We start from the raw sequence: 12037 nt of genomic DNA on the forward strand, positions 1-12037 counted from the left end.
ACTATGTACTTAAAGCTTAATGAGTCTAGTTTCAAATGAAATCAACGAGAACATATTTTGACTTCTGTACAATTAGAAATTTGATTCGTAATAAAGGGTGGTCAGAGTAGTCAAACAGTGAAACAGGGGGAAACTTTAAGAAAATTCTGGTATTGATTGGCCAAACTAAAAACTCTTAAAATTTTATGGATAAAATATATATGAGTCTATTTTCAGGAAAATTTTACGACAATTGATTTGGAGTTTCGTAGCTCCAGTTATAAATGATTTAGTGACTGTTGCTCAGGAAGACAGCTTGCAGTGAAATTATGATTATGTGGTAAACATTGACAAAAATTTGTTAATGAGTTGCTTATTGATTTCTTATAAGCTTACTATGATCAGTAAGTGTGAAAGTCGAATATATATATATTATATTTATAAAGTGATGCTTGAATAGTCGAATAATGACTAGTTTAAAATCTTTGAATTTAAGCTCAAGAGCATAGAGGGACAAATTTGGATAAGGGAAAAGAGAAAGTAATCAAATAGCCGTTGTAATAGTTCGGCAACATTCGAGGTAAGTTTTTTAGTGTTTAAGCTTGATTCCTTTTTATATGCCTAAGAGTTAAATTAATATGGCAAAGAGAATGTAAATTTTATTTAGTTAATGTGCCGAATATGTAATGATTTAAGGCTATAACCCGATTATGGCTATTATGCTTAAGTTGAATTGGATTTGGAAATTTGATGCACTAAATGAGTGTTACAATGAGTAAACTATGCCGTATATGTGTTGGTAGAGATATCACGATTTGTGATTATTAAATATATAAAGGAAACCATGATGTGTATAAAATTATTATTACTAGTCCTTTGTGGTAGCCAAATATGGCTTGGCACTAAAGTGATTAAATGTGAACTTCAATGAGGTAAACTATTAAAAGTGTGGTGCTTTAAGACTATGGCCTAATACGATATGTGGATTCGTTTCGTAAAGTAAATTATTCAGGTACGAATAACCTAATTAAGTATATGTGAATTAAATGAATTTGATGATTGATGTGAATCGAACATATAAGAAATGGTTTCATGTTTATGTTCAACTATGAGACCTTGTGTTAAATCGACAATCGATTTCGTTCAATACATTAAGTTGGTCAGGTATGCGATATGTACTTATGCATGTTAAATCGATTGGAATTGAATCATGAATGTGAATTGAGAAGCATAGGTAAAAATGCCTATGTCATATATGTGAGTAAGGGTAAAACCATCGTAAATTATCGATAAGGATGGGCTATGTGCGGAACCAACTTATAATTGCTAATTTGAAAGGTTGTGTATGAATCGGTGAGCAATATGTATATATTAGGTGAATTGTGACCTTTTGGTTCTACTTGAATTAAGTTGTGCGATAAATAATTTATGTATATGACTTATAGTCGAATGGTCACTATGGGTTAAGTTTGAATGGTGAAATGGATATGTGATATTTATGTATGACTTTTGAATCGAAATGTAAATGATGGTGCTCATATGGAGCTTATATCCGAATGTAGAAAATGACTACTAATGTGATATGTTGAATGAGATGTGTTAATATAAGATTAAATATGCATGATATTTGATGTGTATCCGGGCTTAAAGACCCGCAGGCTATATGCTGGAATTATATCTGGGTTAAATTCCGCAGGCTTCGTGCGGGTAATATATCCAGGTTAAATCCCGTATGCTTAGTGCTGGTATTATATCTGAGTTTAAAGTCCCGTAGGCTTCGTGCTGGTGTTATGTTTGGGTTTTATACCTCACAGGCCAAGTGTTAGTGAATTTGATAAAGTATATGACTACGAGATCCTATGCTAAGATGATAAATTGAACTCATATTACACATTAAGTGATTCAGGTATGTGATATATATATTATATGTGAGATTGATCTGACGGGAATTAAGAATTTGTAATGAGAAGCATATGAAAAGATGTTGTAAATTCATATGTATATTTGTATATGTGTGCATTCAGTTATTATGCAAAGTTACAAGATAGTTTCTGATATGCTATTTATCTATGAATGTTGAAAGTAAGTGTGGGTAAGAAATGATACACTAGTGAAATTTGAAAGAATTAAAGTTAATCCGGAAGCTTGTAAATACTATGTTTATATGAGTTTGAGTATAAACGGAGTAAAATGATATGTGTTTGTGCATAATCAGCCAAATAGTATTGTACTTAGAAAGTGTTATGTGCTTTCGAACATTTGGTTTGTTTTTAAGTTCAACTGTTTAAATTACTTAAGACTTACTAAGCTTATGAAAGCTTACTTTGAATGTTATGTTTCTCTGTTTATTTTTGTAGATCGTTGACTCTTACTATTAGCTCGGGGATCGTCAGCACTTCGTCACACTATCTACTATTGTAGTAATCATGTGATTTGGACTTAGCTTATGGCATGTATAGGATAGACTATAAATAGAATGATATTTTGACTATTGTATATAAGCCATGCGAATATGGCATCTTATGGAAGTTTACTTTTATAAGTTTTAAATTCGATCCTTGTTTGTGTCTATTAGTTATATAAATAAATGATCTTTTATTTAAGAAAAGGTTCAAAATTTTACTGTTCTGATCTGATTCCTAATTTCTGGTAACGTCTCGTCCTATTTCGGCGACGGTTACAGGATAGGGGTATTACATGGGGTGCGCTAGTTTTATTTGTGAAAAAGAAAGACAAAACCATGAGAATGTGTATTGATTACCGCCAGCTAAATAAAGTGACTATAAAGAATAAATATCTGTTACCATGGATTGACGACTTGTTCGATTAGTTAAAAGGGGCTTCAGTGTTTTCGAAGATAGATTTGAGATCGGGTTATTATCAGTTGCGAGTTAGAGATTCTGATGTGCCAAAAATTGCTTTTCGAACGAGGTACAGACATTATGAGTTTCTAGTTATGCCGTTTGGACTTACTAATGCACCTGCTGTTTTTATGGATTTGATGAATCAGATTTTCAGGTAGTATTTGGATCGGTTTGTGGTTGTGTTTATTGATGATATACTGATCTACTCTCGTAATGAAACCAAACATGTTAAGCATTTGAGACTTGTGTTACAGACTTTGCGAGAAAAATAGTTGTATTCGAAGTTTAGTAAATGTGAGTTTTGGTTACATGAAGTTAGCTTTCTTGGACATGTTGTTTCAGCATCAGGTATTCGGATTGATCCGTGTAAAATTTCAGCAATACTTGATTGGAAACCTCCGAGAAACATTTCTAAAGTCAGAAGTTTTCTGGGACTTCCTGGTTACTATAGACGGTTTGTGAAAGGTTTCTCTATGATTGCAACCCCGATGACGAAGCTGCTGCAGAAGGATGTTAAGTTCGAATGGTCAAAAAAGTGGCAGAAAAGTTTTGATCAGTTGAAAGTTCTTTTGACTAAAGCTCTGGTGTTAGTTCAGCCAGAATCGAGTAAAGAATTTGTTATCTATAGTGATGCATCTTTAAATGGTTTGGGTTGTGTTTTGATGCAAGAAGGAAAAGTTATAGCTTATGCCTCGAGACAGCTAAAACCACATGAAAAGAATTATCCGACACATGACCTAGAGTTGGCAGCTATTGTATTTGAATTGAAAATTTGGCATCACTATTTGTTTGGTGAAAAATGTCATGTTTATTATGATCACAAAAGCCTGAAGTATTTAATGACTTAGAAAGATTTGAATTTGAGATAGCGTCGATAGTTAGAGTTGTTGAAAGATTATGAACTTGTGATTGATTATCACCCGGGAAAGGTTAATGTTGTTGCTAATGCTTTAAGCCAAATATCACTGTTTGCTTTGCGTGCAATGAATGCGCATATGGCTATGTCTGATGATGGTACGATAATAGCTGAGTTAGAAGCCAGATCGTTATATATTCAACAAATTTGTGATGCCCAGAAAATTGATAATGAGTTGATAGTAAAACGAGCTCAGTGTGATTCAAATGTTGATTCAGAGTTTTGAATTGATGTTGATGACTGTTTGAGATTCAGAAACCGAGTATGTGTTCCAAAAAATACAGAGCTCATTCAGACGATTTTGAATGAAGTTCACAACAGTTGGCTATCTAATCATCCAAGAAGTACAAAGATGTATAATGATCTAAAGCAGCACTATTGGTGGCCAAGTATGAAACAAGACATTTCTGACTTTGTTGTTCAGTCTGTCAGCAAGTAAAAGCTGAGCATCAGGTACCTTGTGGATTACTTCAGTCGATCATGGTTCCTGAATGGAAATGGGACAGAGTTACGATGGATTTTGTATCCGGTTTACCGTTGACACTGAGCAAGAAAGATGCAATCTGGGTTGTTGTTGATAGATTAACCAAATCTGCTCACTTTGTTCCGGTTCGTACAGATTACTCACTTGATAAACTGGCTGAATTATATGTTTCTCAGATTGTGAGGTTACATGGTGTACCTATATCTATTGTGTCTGATAGAGATACAAGGTTTACATCGCGATTTTGGAAGAAACTGCAAGATGCATTAGGTACTAAACTGCATTTTAGTACTACTTTTCATCCCCAAACAGATGGTCAGTCCAAGCGAATTATTCAGATACTTGAGGATATGTTGAGATGTTGCATTCTCGAGTTTGAAGGTACGTGGGAATGATATCTACCTCTGGTTGAATTTGCATACAATAATAGCTTTCAATCAAGTATCAAAATGGAACCCTATGAAGCTTTGTACGGTCATAAATGTCGTACACCTTTATACTGGACTGAGCTCAGTAAAAATAAGATATACGGGGTCGATTTGATCAAAGAAACCGAACAGAAAGTAAAAGTAATCTGTGAAAGTTTGAAAGCAGCATCAGATCATCTGAAATCATACGCGGATCTGAAATGAAAAGATATAGAATTTCAGATTGGGGATAAAGTATTTTTGAAAGTCTCACCGTGGAAGAAAATATTCAGATTCAGTCGTAAAGGCAAATTGAGTCCGAGGTTTATTGGGCCGTATGAAATTATTGAGAGAATTGGGCCAGTTGCATATAGACCGCTGTTGCCACTTGAATTAGAAAAGATTCACAATTTATTCCATGTTTCGATGCTTCGTAGATATCGATCCGATCCTTCACACATAATTAGTCGGACCGAAGTTGAGATTAAGCCCAATATGTCGTACGAGGAGGAACCGATTCGTATTTTAGCTCGTGAGATTAAAGAGTTGCAAAATAAGAAAGTTTCGTTGGTCAAAGTATTGTGGAATAAACACGGAGTTGAGGAAGCAACGTGGGAGCCAGAGAATACAATGAAAGAATGTTATTCGAACCTATTCACCGGTAAGATTTTCGGGGACGAGAATCCCTAAGGGGGGAGAGTTGTAACAGTCCAATTTAGACCCTAATTGGAATGGTGGTTTTGGGACCACGAATCCGAGTCAGAAAAAATATTTAAATATTATTTTTCGTGTTTATTTTATGTGAATTTACATGTGTGAAAATTTCGTACAAAAATTTGATTGTTTGTGTGCTTAATTTGATAAAAGGACTTAATTGTGTAAGTTGAAAACTTGATAGTCTAAATTATAAAGGTTGAATTGATAGTGGCTTTTTAATATGGAGTATTTATGTTGCAAATAGTCCACTATCTAAGTGATGGCCGAATGTACCCTTATTGTATATGTTTATTTTATTATTATTATAAGGTTAAATAGGTAAAATATGTTAAAAGTTAACATATAATATATTAAAACATAAAAAGAAGAAAGAAAGCCATTCATTTATACTTGTTATTGTCGAAACTTGAGAAAGAAAGAAAGAAAATTTAGCTTAGAGTATTCGACACTTTGGAAGCTTGATTCAAGGTTAGTTTTTGTTCGGTTTTTGATAATTTTTACGTTTTTGAGATCGTTGCTTCGAATACTATCCAACCCATTTTTAAATTTTTGATTTTGATGCATATTTTGAGTTATGCCATTGATGAATATTTGTGTTTTGTGATGTTTGATGATGAAATATTAAAAATATGTTTTAGATTAACATGTTTTGTATTTGAGTTTTTGAAGATTTTGAGTAATTAAGACTAAATTGCAAAAATAATAAATTGAGGGACTAAAATGTGAAATAGATGAAATAAATGGATTAGTATGAGTATATAGAAGATTTGGCTCAACTATGTTGTAGTGAAATTTTGTGTAATTTGTGTTTTATGCAATTAGGACTAATTTGTAAAAATATGAAATATCAGGGGGCAAAATGGTAATTTGCCCATTTATGTGTTGTTGGATTAAATTGAATGAAATTTTATTTAAATGAGGTTAATTTGAAATTATATAGATCAAGAACAAAGGAAATCAGACTTGGATCGGGGAAAGACAAAAATAGTCGAATAGCCGATTCGTAATGCCCGTCGATATCCGAGGTAAGTTTTTAAGCAATTAAACATGGTTTATTTTGAACATAAAATGATTTACTATGATGATTCAAATTTTATAACGTATTAGTTGATAGTCGAATGATATATGTAAATGAACTAATATGATTAAGTTGTATTTGAATGGTATTGAAGCCTCTAAAAATATGTATGTGTTACATGGAATGTTATACGATTTGATATATATGAAATGTTGTGGAATGATTTTTGTATTTGTGATATTCGGGCCTTGAGCCTAGCAAGCCTTGTGCTGGTAACTTTTATCGGGCTTTGTGCCTAGTAGGCTCAGTGCCGGTGAATACATATCAGACTTTGAGTCTAGTAGGCCTTGTGCCGGTGTGTGATTCAGGCTTATGCCTAGCAGATTTATACAGGTGATTCGTTTTCAAGTTTAAGATGATGAGAATTTAAGTTATTGTGGATATTGAGCAAGTGAAATTGACCTAAAATGCATTGTATATATTCGGCCAAAAATGTAAGTACTAGTGAGCTTATATTGAACTTGAATATTCGGTTATATGTGAAGTTATCTTATATGTGCATATTCGGCCATAAGTGATGTTATACTGAATTTGAACTATGGGTTATATGTGATGTTTTATTTAACTCATATATTCAGCCACAAAGATATAATGAATCTTGTGCATTTGGCCATATATGTAAGTGACTATGTGATAAAAGATTTGATCTTGTATAATCGGCTTATATGAAATATTTATCCAGTATTATATAATTGATTGTGAACATTCGGCCAAGGTGATTTATTAAGATGAAGTATAATATTACAGATATAATTTGGTTAGTTTGAATGTTTTGATTATTCATTGAGTTGCTTAATTTGCTTAAGGCTTACTAAGCTAAGTTAGCTTACTCTGTGTGTTTTTGTTACTTTGTTTTATAGATTTTGGTTGTAAGTTACAAGCTCGGGGATCGTGATCGAAGTCATCCACACTATCGTCAACTTTTGGTATTTTTCAAAGTTTATCTTCGAACTTTTGGCATGTATAGGCTAAGTCGTATTTTGATCGAGCTTGAATATGTATAACTTTAGCCATGCGAAAATGGCTTAATTTCCATGATAGTTTCGTTCATACTTGGATATGGATTGAGCTTACTTTTAGTTGATATGTTATATATTATATGCGAATGAAATATGTGATATATATATGGTATGATTGAAAATGATTTATTGATGTTAGATCTGAAAATGGGTTGATGTAATGATTATATATATATATATAAATTTCATGATATAATTATTTGTTTCGATTTAGGTTTTTGGTTTGGATAAAATACATTTGAATGATGAGTTTAGAATATGTAACTTATAAGAGGTATATATATGATTTCATGTGCGAATGTATATTTGTTTGTGTTGTAATAAAGTTGAAAGGAATATGACGATAAGGATTTGCCTATTCAGTTAATGAGAAGAAAATTTACCAAATGAATAGTGTTTTGTATAATAATATATTTGGTAATAGTTTATTTTGTTTTGATTATAAGGTTAAGCATGATTAATGTAAATTTGATAATGCATAGTATGAGACATGCATATGTTCGATTATGCATAGGCTAATTTAGTTCGGTTTGCATGAAAAATGTATGAGTTTTATATTTGGTTATGAGGTTAAATAATGATTAATTATTAAGATTGTTTTGTTTAATAAGGCTTGTAAATGAAACATTGATAAATGACCATTTGAATAGTGAATTTATGTAATAGTTCACCATGGAAATTATATGCATTTTTGTAAAAATGATAATTATGTGTACACATATATATGTATATGTTTGTGAATTCGAATGATGTTTGGTTATATATAAAGAAAGTATGTGCATGTAAATATATATTTGCTAATGAATAAATGATTGATGATAATACACTATGTTTAAATTTTTGAAAGTTCGGAATTATATTTTTGTACTGTAATGCCTCGTAACCCTAGTCCAGCGATGGATACGGGTTAGGGGTGTTACATCGTCCCTTATACGGGCCCACGAGGCCCAAAATATGCGTTGGAGTGGTTTGGGACTAAACCAAAAACTTTTGGAACTTTTACTACAATTAGAAAATTTTCATACTTTGGAGAGTCACACGCCCGTGTGGGTAGGCCGTGTGGTCATACACACGCCCGTGTGGCTTGGGACACGCCCGTGTCCTCAGGCCGTGTAACTCTCTGTTTATGACGTCATTAACAATTTGGGGTCACACGGCCAAGTCACACGCTCGTACCTCGAGGCCGTGCCCTTTACATGGCTGAGACACATGGCCGTGTCTCTGCCCATGTAGCCAAGGAAATGGTTATTTACCAAGCCATTTGCCACCCTTATTTGTACACTCACATACACACTTTCAATGGAACTTAACATGGCACAATTAAGCTACCAACACAACCATAATCAAGGCTTAAACATATGAAAACAATTATTTACTGTTCATAACAAAACTGTCCACTTGAGTCATAGTTACTAAATTATTTATATCTTCAGCTACAGAACTCTAAATTAAGATCTGCTTGATTTTTCCGAAACTAGACTAAAATATCTTCCTACCGTAAAATTTTCAGAATTTATGGTTTAGCCAATAAGTACATTTAATTCTTAAAATTCATCCCTATTTTGATGTTTGACAGTTTTGACCTTTCTTCACTAAAGATTAATTATCTCTTAGTACGGGATTCAAATGATGTTCTCGTTTGTTTCTATTGGAATTAAAATAATTAAGAAATAATACATACAAATTTAAACTCCAAAGTATTTTTATACAATTTTTAATTATTTTCCAAAGTCAAAACAAGGGAACCCGAAATCATTCTGACCTTATCTAACAAAAATTCAAATATCACATAAAATGAAATTCTTTTGCTTACACCGTTTCTTCTATTTAAAACTATACTCAATAAAATTTAATTTCATATTTTATTAAACCTCTAATTCAATTTCCACAATTTTTGGTGATTTTTCAAAGTTGTACTACTGCTGCTATCCAAAACTGTTTTAATACTAGTTTTACTCTTTCATGATTCCCTTGTACTAACTTTCATTAACATACCATTATAAACCACATCACACAATGACATTGTCATAGGCATATGAGTAATTACTATACTTGTAACCCATTAGCCAATATAAACCAGTTTATATGGCTACATACCAAAATCAAATCCTTATTCATTACAAGCCAATACATTTGGCCATATCATAATGACACATACACAAAATGACTAAGTCCCTATACATGTTGTAACAACCCTTACCCGTATCCGACGCTGGCATAGGGTTCAAGGCATTAGCAGACTTAAACATGAACATTCATACAAAATTCGGCCATAAAATTTTGTTCAAATTAAAACTTTTCAATCATATGCAAATTGTCCCTTATAAGGGCCTACGAGGCCCAAAACATACATCGGAAGCAGTTTGGGATTAATCCGAGAACTTTTAGTACCTCGGGATAACTTAGGAAAATTTTCTTATTTTGAAGAGTCACACGCCCATGTGGGTTGGCCTGTGATCACACACATCCGTGTCTTCATCCCGTGTAACTCTCTGACTATGACGTCATCAACATAATAAGGTCACACGACCAAGTCACACGCCTGTGTGCTTAGACCGTGTGGCTAATTAAATTCCAAAAATTAAGTGCAGACTTCACACGGCCTGGCCACAGGCCCATGTCCTAAGGCTGTGTCCTTCACATGGCTAAGACACACCGTCGTGTCTCTGCCCGTGTGTTTACTACTGGGCATTCTGTTTGGCATAATTAGGGTGCAGGGGACACACGGCCGGATCACATGCCCATGGGGCAGACCATGTGTCACAGACGTCTTAGAAACATGCCCGTGTGTCTAACAGTGTGGACAATTTCTATGCTATTTTCCAAGCCATTTGCCACCCTTAAGCACTCACATACTTAAATCCACTTTATGACATGCGATATAGCACCTTTAATCACTTAAGCATACACATTCATGGTTAACTTATGACTTCTCAATGTCAACCTATCACCTATCCAAACTATTATGCTTTCATATGGCATTCCACACCAATTTCATATTTGTCTATCATCTTTGCTAAACTATTCTCAAGTTATATATTTGTACCACGTTTACTGCATACACATTTGTCATATTCCATACACCCAACATATATGTCATCCATCACACTCATTAACCATAAACAACCATAACCACATTAAAGCACAAGCACATTTGCATGCATGCATTGATAACTAGGGCTACAACCCAAAATAACCAATATGAGCCACCTCTTATGGCCATATACAAAATAATCATAATAGCATCATGAGCCAACACATTGGCTTATCAATATGACACATAACAAAAAGGCCAAGTCCCTATACATGCCATACTCAAAATAATAAGGCTAGCTATACCCAAATGTTCAGTTGATAGTGTGATTGTGCCTCCGACATCTTTCGATCCCTGAGCTAACTTGGCGAAACTATAAGAGATGGAAAAGAAAGGGGGTAAGCATAAAGCTTAGTAAGTTCACATGCAAATAAAATGCAACTTAAACAAGCATAATGCATTTAACAAACGAACATAATATTGCATTTTATCAAATCTCATAAGCTTATTCTTCATACATATATATACATGTTCTTACCACAAGCTAATCATACTTCGTGTCATTCACATGAGTACGATATACATACCTGTGCCCACTTGCACATACTAACTTACTTTCGTGTCTTGATGCAATCGTTACGATTACTCATTGAACTTTCTTTAGGACTACCCGTTGAACATTTGGAATACTATTGGATACATCAAAAGTTTGCACCTAAGTGCCTTATTTGTAGCCAATGCTACTTCATATCTCGGATCACATGTTGCTCGTTTATGAGCTACTCATGGGTCTTCTTGTGCAGGCTGTCAGGTATCCGCAACACATGTCAGACTACCCCGTCATCAATAAAATATACGAGACCAGTACCCGAACGTTAAAACATGTGTCACATATATCACGAACTCAGACCACAACTCAATGAGTTCAGACGTCACATATATCATGAACTTAGACCACAACTCAATGAGTTCAGATTTCATAATTCCTAGTGACATGTCACTTGTATCCTAAACTATTCCATAGGTTCAAACAGGATTCTTCGATAACACATTTCTGTTGAGCTTGCTCGTAGTGTCGATTTCAATACTCATAACACCAATCACATACTCATGGAATAATTAAGGCATCATTCATAACAAAAATAAGCGTTTAAACGCATGGTACAACATCTCATTAATTATATACATACTTACCATACACGTAATAACAAGCATTTAAAGAATGGTATATGTTGCATTATTTGCAAATGAACTTACCTCGGTACAAAATGATAGAAACGAGCCAAATCCTCGTGAACTTTGTTTTTCCCTCGATCAAGTCCCGATCACATTTTTCTTGATCTATAATGCCAAATTTAACTTTTTTAATACTTAAATTATTCATATCGACCCATAATATATACTTTGGTAAAATTACCTTTTTACCCCTATCTTTTCACTTATTTACACTTTAGTCTCTGGGCTCGTAAAATTAAATGCATGCAATTTCTTGGCTATCCAAGCCTAGTCGACTCATATTCTAACTCATATCAGCCCATA

This window comes from Gossypium hirsutum, chromosome A06, assembly GCF_007990345.1.
Source record: "Gossypium hirsutum isolate 1008001.06 chromosome A06, Gossypium_hirsutum_v2.1, whole genome shotgun sequence".
NCBI lineage: Eukaryota > Viridiplantae > Streptophyta > Magnoliopsida > Malvales > Malvaceae > Gossypium > Gossypium hirsutum.